This window comes from Staurois parvus, unplaced genomic scaffold, assembly GCF_062004578.1.
Source record: "Staurois parvus isolate SC_StPar_1 unplaced genomic scaffold, SC_StPar_1.0 ptg000287l, whole genome shotgun sequence".
NCBI classification, from domain to species: Eukaryota; Metazoa; Chordata; class Amphibia; order Anura; family Ranidae; genus Staurois; species Staurois parvus.
Genome location: NW_028318083.1, coordinates 31,323,089 through 31,335,278, shown reverse-complemented (window position 1 = coordinate 31,335,278; position 12,190 = coordinate 31,323,089). Strand labels below are relative to the sequence as shown.

The 12,190-nt window shown below is 38.7% G+C and overlaps 1 protein-coding gene across 5 annotated transcripts in view; it reads right to left on the bottom strand.

Moving 5' to 3' along the window:
• ZNF516 (zinc finger protein 516) overlaps nucleotides 1-12,190 on the bottom strand; it is a 161,642-nt gene that overhangs the window by 127,413 nt on the left and 22,039 nt on the right. The gene's annotated exons all lie outside the window — the stretch shown is intronic.

The window sequence follows — 12,190 nt, the reverse complement described above, 5'->3', positions numbered from 1 at the left end:
TTTGGACAGTTTCTGCTTGAATTTGTTTGCAAGATGTCAGAATAGCCTCCCCGAGCTGCTGTTTGGATGTAAACTGCCTCCCACCCTCATAGATCTTTTGCTTGAGGATGCTCCAAAGGTTCACAATAGGATTGAGGTCAGGGGAGGATGTAGGCCACACCATGACTCTCTCTCCTCCTTTTATCCCTATAACAGCCATTGATGCAGAGGTATTCTTTGCAGCATGAGATGGTGCATTGAGATGCATGAAGATGATTTTATTACGGAAAGCATAGTTCTTCCTTCTGTACCAGGGAAGAAAGTGGTCAGTCATAAACTCAACATACATTGCAGAGGTCATTTTTACACCTTTGGGGGCTCTAAAAGGGGCTGACCCGCTCTGTTCCCATGATTCCAGCCCACAACATGACTCCACCGCCGCCTTGCTGACGTCGCAGCCTTGTTGGAACAGGGTGGCCGTCCACCAACCATCCATTACAATATCCATCTGGACCATCCAGGGTTGCACGGCACTCATCAGTGAACAGGACGGTTTGAAAATTAGTCTTCATGTATTTTTCTGCCCAATGCAGCCATTTCTGCTTGTGAGCATTGGTTAGTGGTGGCCGAATAGAAGGTTTATGCACAGTTGCAAGACTCTGGAGGACTCTACACCTTGATGTCCGTGGGACTCCAGAGGCACAAGCAGCTTCAAATATCTGTCTGCTGCTATGTAATAGTATTTTAGCAGCTGCTCTCTTGATCCGATGCATGGATCTGGGAGAAATCTTCCTCAATGTGCCTTTATCTGCACAAACCCATCTGTGCTCTGAATCAGCCACAAATCTCTTAATAGTGTGATGATCACGCTTAAGTTTTCATGAAATATCTAATGTTTTCATACCTCGTCCAAGGCATTGAACTATTTCACTCTTTTCGGCAGCAGAGAGATCCTTTTTCTTCCCCATATTGCTTGAAAATGGTGCTCTGCTTAATAATGTGGAACACCGTCCTTTAGTAGTTTTTCCTTAAATTGGGCTCACCAGCCAATCTAATTATCACAGGTGTCCAAGATTGTTTTCAGTGATCAAAAGAGCCCTGACACACAATGCCATCCATGAGTTAAACTGGAAAACAAAATATTTCATCTTTGTGGCACTTAAATAGAATTTGCATAATAATTTGGAACGCGGTGTAGTATGCTTGGAGCATAAAATTATATGTAAACCCTCACCTTGTAAAACAAACAACCCATACAGTTTAACATAGAAATGAAAGGCAAAACATTTGTGCATAGGTATAAACATTATAAATACCACCTATACCTTTTTTATAGGTGATCACATATCCTCTGTTCTCAGCTGCATAAGAGCTAGGGGAGGAAAAACTGCACAACACAAGTCTTCCCAGTGAAAGGCTGTGCAGGGGGTGTCAGGAGAAGTCTGATCATTGGAAGAGAGCAGGCAGAGTTCCCAGAACTGACTGCGCTGTGCTCTCCTGTCTAGTGTGGACAGTGTTTAATAGGATAGCAGAGTGACTGGCAGGAACACCAGGGATCTTACACAATGGAAGCAATACAAAGAGAACAGGATGCTTTTTCATACAAGTACATAGTAAAGCAGGCACATATCAGGAATATGAAATGTTGGGTTTACCTATTCTAACCTTTTCTCCGTGTGGTGAAAAAAAAAAAAAGTAAAACTACTGGCAATGTCACCAGAGACTTTCAGCATATTGGAAAACCTCTGCAAGTGTTAATGAAGTGCTCATTAGCAATGTCTATGGCTCCATTCTGTTGGGTTGCTTGATTTAGCTGGGAGTGCGTTTGTGTTTTCAATATACCTTTATGCTTTATTGGAAAGAAAAGAATTGCAGTTTGTTGACTCAAACTGAAATCAGGTATTTGATTGAAATGCATTTTTCCTTTCCACAAACTTTTACTTGCAATGTGCTTCTAAACTTACTAAAGAATTGACAGCCCAGAAATGGTTAACTCCCTAACTCCGGCATCTCTCCCTTCTTGCATGTCATACCCCTTTCTTCTTTTGGGAGTGTAACTTGTCTGTGCTGGCCCATCTCCGCTGGCCCTCTTCTAACTTCCCTACATAACCCCTTTTGTAGCGGCTGGGGGAGGAGTGAAGGGGAATACTATAAACTGTAACAGCTCCGATCTGCTGGGAGTGCTGACATCACATTCAAGATGGCAGCACCCAGTAGCAGTCTCAGGGCTTTTAGAGGTATGCTGTATACAATAGTAAATACTATGCTAAAATAGGTTAAAAGGCACATTTTGCTGTTACAAAAAGATCAGACCAGCGACCGGGTCTCTAATAGTGTGTGTAGACAGGAAGCAACCAACAATCATAGGAAACAAGAGGGAAAGCTGTACTTGGTTTGGCCATTTTAGCATAGGTACACTGTAGTCGGATTTCTTTGTGTGTTAATAAAGGCCATATTTAGAAGTTTTAACTACATAGTTATTTCACTGGCCTGGTTCTTACTTCATAAATATATTGGCTTCATTTTAAATAATCTGCTTTAGGCAGGCTGTGTGTGGCAGTAAACAATGCATTTTAGTGTGTGTTACTGCGAAGCGTGGAGCTCTGGGTAGTCCAGTGTAGATCCAGTTTGTTCTGGTGCTGTGCAGAGACCCCTCAGTACATAATATTTATAAGGAAATATTTTGCATTATGATTGCTTACAATATTTTGTATTCGGTTAAAAACCAGGCTACCTTCTCTGACTCACTGCTTATACTACATAGGTGTGGTCCTATTAAATGCATAACATGATTACGTACCTTTCCAAGTACAGATACCAGTTAAAAGTATTAAAAAACATTTATTGCGGTAATATTAAACAATCTAATGCCAGTATTTGGGCCCAATAGGGTGTTTGTGCTTGCAGGGCAGAATTTAGCAGCTTATGCTACTATATATTACACACACACACACACTTATATATGTGCACACACACGGCTTTCTTTATTTTTATCTGCATATCCTTTTGGCAGAAGTAACAAATGCACCACCCATTCAGTATAAAAGGTCTTTGTGACAGGCATAGAAAATTATAAATAATATATTTAGTGAAGGATGCAAGAGAATGGATCAATAAATATAAGCAGTTAAAAAGCACAAGGCCCCCTGTATGTCTCGTAGTTTTACATAGCAGTTCTTTTATTTGCCTTTAGAAACATTCAATCTTCTTGGACTGAAGTTACACATCAATTTTCGATCATGATACTGTGCAATCAATTTCCATTTCTGTGGCAATGACCCCTTTTAAACCAGCTACCTGATAAAGGTACAAAAAAAAAAAAATATGAATCTTACGGGTCTGATCAGTAACAGGGCAATTTTGATCCTAAGGTAGAACAGATCAAAAATTGCTTTACAATCTCAGCCTCCTACATGCACTGCTCCATGGACCCGATTGCTATAACACCTGACATGAGAAAAATGTGGCTGCAGTTGATGGTCTTTGTGATGTTGGAGACAGGCAGCTAGTATTTCCACGAAGTCTCAGATTGAGAACAAGCAGCAAAAGAAAATTAACCTCTTGCCAAGCATGCTGCAGATATACATTTATGGCGACTGAGGTTTCTGTGCGGAAAGCGCTCTCTAGTTTGATCAAGATACAGCTGGATAGGTCCACTGTGACAGCCAATCGCAGTGGTCAAACGATCAGGAAGTCAGTCCTACCATCCATCCCAAAAATCCAGTTAGAGGTCCTCGGCAAGGTGTGGTTAAAAAGGAGAAGAAGTACAGCCAAAGGGGGGGGGGGGGGGGGGGCGAGCAGACAGCGGTGAATTTTGGTGTTATTTAATCACCACTGGGGTTTTTATTTTTTGCTATACACACACTGTATGTATGTATATATATATATATATATATATATATATATATATATATATATATATATATACACACACACACATACATACACACACATATACACACACAATATCTCACAGAAGTGAGTACACTCTTAACGTGACAACACTGAGGAAATGACACTTTGCTACAATGTAGAGTAGTGGGCGTACAGCTTGAATATAGACCAATTTGATGCATTGTGTGACGTAGGGTCTGAGCACTGACAGGCTGACCCCCCCCCACCCCTTTGACCTCTGCAGCAATACGGACAGCACTCATATATCTATTTCCCAAATACAACCTCTGGATATGACGCTGAGTACGTGCACTCAACTACTTTGGTTGACCATGGAGAGGCCTGTTCTGAGTGGAACCTGTCCTGTTAAACTGCTGTATGGTCTTGGCCACCGTGCTGCAGCTCAGTTTCAGGGTTTTGGCAATCTTATTATAGTCTAGGCCATCTTTATGTAGAGCAAAAATTCTTCTTTTCAGATCCTTAGAGAGTTCTTTGCCATGAGGTGCCATGCTGAACTTCCAGTGACCAGTATGAGAGAGTGAGAGCGATCACACCACATTTAACACACCTGCTGCCAATTCACACCTGAGACTTTGTAACACTAAAGAGTCACATAACACCTAGGAGGAAAAATGACTAATTGGGCCCAATTTGGACATTTTCACTTAGGGGTGTACTCACTTTTGTTGCCAGCGGTTTAGACATTAACTTGCTGTGTGTTGAGTTATTTTGAGGGGACAGCAAATTTACACTGTTATACAAGCTGTAAACTCATTACATTGTAGCAAACTGTCATTTCTTCAGTGTTGTCAAATAAAACGATATAAAAAAATATTTACAAAAATGTGAGAGGTGTACTCACTTCTGTGAGACAGTGTGGGTATATATATATGATGTTTGACAATGGCAGGGAATGGAGTCTGTAAGAGCATATAAGACAGCCATTGTTCGTGGTCTCAGAGCTTTATAGAGAATAAACTAAATTAAATATTGCTAGTGCCCTTTAAGGAAGCAGCATGCAATAGCCAAGCTATTTTTTTTTCTGCATGACCTCTTGATAAAAGCCAGTACCTACTGCAACCACCAAAAGAATTGAAACACATTACTAAAAAGAAAATGTGAACTACAATTAATCTTTTTATATGATAACATAATGACAACATTGAAGCTTTACTATACAACTACTTCTGAGACTTTGTTCTAGGAATGCAGGAGTATCTGATAGCAGGAAATACAATAATTGTAGTCAAATGCCTGTGTCCAAGGACAAATGGATAACTAAAACAGCTGCAGCTCCAGGCTATACCAAAAACAACTTTTAAATACAGTAAAAAAAAATTAAAAAAAACACCACACACACACACACAACAAAAACCAAAACACACACACAAAATGAAGATACACAAAGACATAAACGGAATTCAATAAAAAAGGACACTTTCAAGTACAAAAGGGTTTATTACAACAAACCACCATCTGCACCCAATCAGATTGTTTACTCTGGATGGATAAAGCACAGGTTCGTGTTAAAGAAAAAGATTCACTTTTTTCTTCACCAATAGCACAATTTCAACTTTTTGGCTATGGATTCTCCCTATATTACAGTACCGATGCTTGGCCATTGGCCTAGCTTTGTCACTGAGCAAGCACATGTGCCTCTGTAACCGGATATTTTCTTTACTCCTGGTAGCTGCATGGAATGGCAGCAAAGAAAATATGCTGTCGGAAAGGAGGGGAGAAAGGGAACCAGTTGCTTTACCCTACGTGGGCAGATCACTTAAAAACTAAACATCAACAAAATTCAATGTTAAATTAGAAAATAAAGCAGAACTTTGGGGAGTGAAAAAAAAAGCAACACTTCGGAAATGTGCTATATAAAAAATGTATTACCCTTAATGATTGGTATCCCGTGTATGAATGCTCATGAAGAAGTCAAAACTTCTGTTTCATTCATCCCTTTCACTAATGTAAGCACCTATAAAACACACAGTTCCAGCTCTAGTATAATGGTAATAGTGGTCACTTGTTCGCCACTTCATCTAATAACAAAATGTCCTGTATTCTTCACACAGAATACAATATGTTCTGTGACTGGATGAGGAAAGGGGCAGATGAACAGTCCCAATAACTCCTCGTTTAGTACAGAATGTAAGTCGCTCTTTGAAAAGAGTCTGAACTGAACATTTCATGGCAGGGAGTTTGATGCTTATAGTAGTTTAAAAGAATTTAAACTAAGATTTATACATTTTTACTTAAATATAATGTGTACACACACTTGCAATAAACTGGAGGGGAAAAAAATAAAAAAGTCCCTATTAAAATGAACTCCAGCCAAACAGTTAAATACAGTACAAAATGTGTAGATATGAAGTGTTTACCGTGTCAAAATACTTGTAATTCTTTTCAGCCACTCTTGGGCTAAGTCTACACTAGCTTCAAAAGCAAGTGTTTAATGAGTGCTTCTGAAGCTCCATGAACGCATGTCAAAATGGTGTGCATTGCAGCACCCAATGTTGTTCACATGGTTGCATCAGCGTCACGTTGCACTGCATCAAAATTGACCAATCATGGACTGGAAACATGAAAACGTGTCACAAATGGCCCTATGGAGTTTACAGCGCATTTAGAAAGGGTTACTTGCCGTGATGAGAATACAGAAATCCATACAAAATAAAAAAAAAAAAAACAACACACAACAACAAAGAGGGAGCATCTGGTAGGCGATTTTGAATGCTACTCATATGCGCCAAAAATGCACAGTTAAAACAAATCTTAACGCATTTGGCATGTTACGGGCGCTAAAATGTCTTCTCACATCTAAAATGAGCCCTGGTTGTTCACACAACCCTGCCAAAACACATAAGACACCTTTAACCTTCTACCCCTAGCCTGTAGATGGGATCATCACCAACCCTATAATATTATTTGTCCAATCACCTCGTTGTAAGCACACTCCTTTTGCCCGATATGGCAACTGATAACCATTTGCAATGCATAAATGCTTGACTGGCTCTCTGTGCTGGCCTTCTGTCATTCCAAGGACTGGTATGTATGGGAGATTTTAGGAAGCCAATATACTGCTAGCTTTCAGGTACCTACAACATTTAACTATAATAAATATGTAACAGATTATACAACCAATTTCATATTTGTGTGGCAACAAGCTTCAAGCAATGCCAATTTGGCAATTTATTAAGGAAAAAAACTTGCTTTGGAAAGGAGGTTTGTCTATAATTAACGTTTGGCTAGTTGTTGATGGATATAGAAATTGACAGTCATTTTATATTAGCTCACATTTCTGAATACATTTTAACTCTGTCCATATGCTTGGAGGGGGATGAGATGAGTGTGATATGTTCCTCACCTCTCTGACCCCAGATCATTACATCTGAAATCCCACCTTGGTACCCTCTATGACTGAGCCTCCTCCAGTTTTTCTGCCTAATCATCGGATTTTCCAAGGACAATAATATCTGATACTTTCTACAGTAAGAGAAACCCAGGACCCAAAAGTGCATTGTGCTGTTAACCAGCAATAAAAGGGGCAAAGAGAAGTTGTGCATGCCACTTTTACACATCGGATTCAGCCAAAGTCACCACAAGGAATTCTAAAAAGGAAAGTACAGGAGAATACATATTTTCAGATGATATTGTAGCGCTGAGTACCAGACTAATACCCCCTTCATTACCATGCCATTTTGCAGTCTTTCATTCAATGTTATACACAAATGTACTTTTATATAATATCTGGGTGGCATGATAGTTCCAGTTTACTGAATTAACCTTGTTCACCTAAAGTAAAATGCTTGTAGAATTGCTGAGAGTCAGAGATCATAGCTGTTTTAGGGGCAGGTATTTAACTTTTTAGCTCTGGGACATGATCCTTTTAACTGAAGAACAAACTCCTTGTTTTTTTTTAGTGGCTGCAGTCTGATTATGTAGTAACCCTAGTTGTTGATTTACTAAGATTCATTTTTACCTTTGCTTTTGTCTACTACAAACAAACTGAACCTGATTGGAAAACAGAACTGAATACAGAAAAATGAAAAGGAAAACTAGGTGTACAATAGTTTCCTCTTGTAAATCACTGCAGTTGGTTCACAGAAATCACATGGTACAGAAGCCCGATTGGATATAATTTTGTCTGTGGTCTGCCCTGCCTCACAGGCATTGTGCTATGGCTAGTGCGCTCACCGACTCTTTCCTGTTTATAAAGGGCACTCAAGAAAAAACATCCACGACCCCCTGCTTTTTACAACAGTATGGAACTAAGGTGAAATATATATATATATATATATATATATATTTTTTTACATTTTTTTTACATAATTAGTATTGTAAATGCTTGCTTGTAATTTAGATATTCGTACACTGGCAACTGCAATAATCGTTCCTCTGCTTACAGTGGTTGTAAAGGCTCAAGGTTTTTTTCCTTCATGCATTCCAGGAGCGTCAGTGGGGACATGAGAAGAGGAAGGTTGGAGGAGCTGCTCTGTGCAAAACCATTACACAGAGCAGGTAAGTATAACATTCATTATTTAAAAAAAAAAAAAAAAAAAACATAAACCTTTACAATCACTTTAATGTTGCTTCAACAACATTTAATTAAAAAAAAGCTTTCAAGTGGGCTTTAAGGACATTTGAAAAAACTTCAGACAAGTCAAGTACACCACAAAAAAACAAAACAAAAAAAAAATCACTTTAAAGTCCAACCCCAGCCAATGTTTTATCAATGCATGTGTCCCTGTAAGTAATGGTCAAACATTGATATCCCTATGTACCTACAAACAGCACATACTTAGATTATTTACATCAAGCTAATGTCTTCTACAAGAAGACACACACACGAGAAAATTGAGGAGCCTGTCCAGCAGCTGATTTTGAACAGCTAGAGCATACATGAAAACAGTGGAAAATTTAGTGCATTAACTCCTAAACAGTATCTTCAGAATACTATCTTGTTAAACTGTCTAAAATACTAGTAATATTTAATTCACTTTTCTGTTTTTGTTTCAAGAACACCAGTTCTATTTTCTGATAGTGGGTTCAAAATGAAAGTTCATGTTCAACCACGGTGATGAGAAAATTTGAAGGAGTAGGTTACAATTTTTTTCTTGAACAAATATCCAACCCTTTGATAAAATCAGGTGATGAAACACGTCAGGGCCGGGCCACACAACATATTCTGTAATGAGGCATCCACTTTACATTCCCCGCCGGAAGTGACGTATCGCTTGAGACGCTCGGTTCATGTGATATACAGATACCTGTAACGGTTATTGTGATATTTTGGCATGCTTTCATTTATTTTATGTGAGTGCAATACTTTCTACACAATAAATGGTAATTAACGGATTCAAGCTATGAGTTTCCTTTTACATCTTTCCTTGATTATATGTAGTAGTCTGGAGGATGTCCAGCCATTATATTAGTCTCTAATTTATAAAGGGCTTGTTGATTGACGATCTGTACTACGCAGACACTCACCATAGGCGCTATTGCCTATCAGGTTTGGATGGGCCACGATATCTGGTAAGTGCCACTGAATTGGGGGAGGTTTTTCTCTGAAGCACGTGGTGATATCGGAGTGCACTTTACTCAATCAATTCTCGTTATGTTGTTCACGTGGTGATTTCGATGGATCAATAAGGACTTTGCACTTCATTACAATTTTCATTTTTCAGCTGATGGACTTATGTCAAATTATTTAAATATTTGGGTATATTTACAGTGTTATATTTTCCCTCTCCTAGTGTTGTGTGTAATATATATATACATATATATATACATATATACACACACACACACATATATACACACACACACATATATATATATATATACACACACAAAATTTTGCGCTGCTTTTATTCCTGATTGGTTCATGAGGTGATTATTGCATTATTCACTATTAGGAAAGCTGCATGCTTACACATTCTATGCACCCATTTATTGACTTAGGCAAGTGATTTATTATGCATTTTTTTAGGCGTTAGATGGTTTTTTCTTTTATATATTTTTCCATCTCATTTGCGCAGTGAATATACAGTTTATATATTGACTTTGAAAATATCTAGTGTATGTGGTTTTCATTCTGTAAACTCAATTTGTTCCAAAATCGAACGTTAAAAGCAAACAAAAATTTTAAAGCAGGGCTTGACAAATATGCTTTAAATGTTAGAGCCAGCTAAAAGAGTTAGGGGCCAGTTGTTTTTTTGTAGCGTGGGTTGCCCGTGCCTGTGGTAAGGCAAGTAATTTACGCCCCCTAACTTACAGCAGAACAGCCTGCCAATAACCCTGACATAACACCAATACATCAGGGTTATAGCCTGGCAAGAAAGAATGACAATTAAAACCTATTATGGGGAAACCCCTTATTGTGCCAATTGCCCTCCCACCAATTTCCGCAAATCCCCCCCCCCCCACTCTTCACAAATTTTCCCCTTCACAAATACAAATTCCCCCCCCCCCCCCCCCCCCACCACACACAGTGCACAAATTCTGAGCCTCTCGTTACCTTCTCAGTGTCCTGAGGAGGCCCCGTGATTGATGTACTATGATGTACTATAATGTACAGCGCTGAGCAAACCTTTCTGGCGCTATATAGATACTGTATAATAATAATAATGCATGGCAGGGTATTGGTGGATGTTCTCCCCCCCCCCCCAGTTCCTCCGGTGTCTCTCCCGCCGTCTCCTCCTCCTCCTCCTCACACACCGTGAGAGAAGCACAGCAAGAGGATGATGTAAATACCACAGTGCCCCACCACCTCCTACTCCACCCCTCTCCCTCTACAGAGGCGTGCTCTCATCTTTGCCTGGCAACCATCCCCTGCGTAAACTTACATCGGAACAGACAAAGCCCAGGTGTCAGGGCACGATTTTAGTTTCCATGGCAACCTGGCGCCTGGGATTTGTTGAGCCCTGTTTTAAAATACTTTCGAATGATATTTGTCAAGTCATTGCAGGTACTGAGAACTTTCACAAGAATGGAAACCTACTAGTGTAGGGCCAGCTTTTTTTGCAACAGTTGACAAATCATATATGTAAAAAGCAACACTCTTACTGACCACAATTATTAGCACTGTTAGGTGTCAGTTCCCATTTCATATTCTAAACACTGGAAATTTCATATTCAGTATTATAAATCACTCAAATAAAAGACACTTAAATTTACACTTTTTCACTCATCTTTAAGTCTGTCTAAAGTTGGTTCTAATTATCCCCATCATCATTAGCCAATGGCTATAAAAGGAAAATTGTGGCAGAGGAGACGACTTATTTTTAGAACATAGAAGTAAAAAAATTACCTTTACAAAACTAGATTGACGGCTTTATTAAAAATTACTCTCAACAATCTATAAGCAAAACAAATCCAGGTCAAACATAGCATGCAAACTTTTATTACACACCCAGCTTCCAAAGTGCTAAACTATAAAAAAGTTTTGACTACATTAAATTAAGTGTAATTTTGCTATATGACATCATGCACTTACATGAAGGAGACACAGTACTTCACAGAGAAATCCTTAATATTCCCAGGAACTGTGTCATCACATGATAGAAGTCATCCCCATTAAAAAAAATTAAAAAAAAAACGCACACACCACACAAGTATCACACCTGGGGCTGAACAAATGTCTGGGAGCCTGGGACATCACTAAACAATATCAAATTCAAAGTGCCACAAACAGATGACACTCTTTACATAAAAGCTCCAATGTAAATAGCAAAGGGAAAACAAGCTAAGATGTCCTGTGTACTACATTTCAGGTCACTACACTGCAAAATCCTGGTTACACTCTATAAGAAAAATTGGTGAACGATTATCCTGGTTTCCTCAATGATTCACAGCAATTCGAACCTGAGGATGGTACTAATTATATGAAAATTCTTGAACAAAGTCTTTCATATGTGATTTTTCTTATACGAAAACCGTACATGTCAAACAAAAAATTGTTACCTCTGTTCACTGATGAGAAAAATTTTGGAGTTTGTCCCTTCTGAAGTTTTCATTTGGGAAGTCTGAAATCAGATGTCGAAAGTTGTGTACACACTATAAAAAAGAAAAAAAGAAAAAGAAAGAAAAAAAAAAAAAAAAAAAAAAATATCGAACGATTGTTCCTCGCCTGGAATTTTTCTTCAGATTTTTTTTTATAGTATGAACCCAGACTTAATCACTTTCCACCCCCACCCTTTTTCATCCAGTTCAAAACTGAACCATAGTCTCCTGAAGGATCAACAAATAATTAATTTTAAAAATAATATATGTGCATTCCTAAAGGATAATGCAAACATATGAGACCTGCATAGGACAT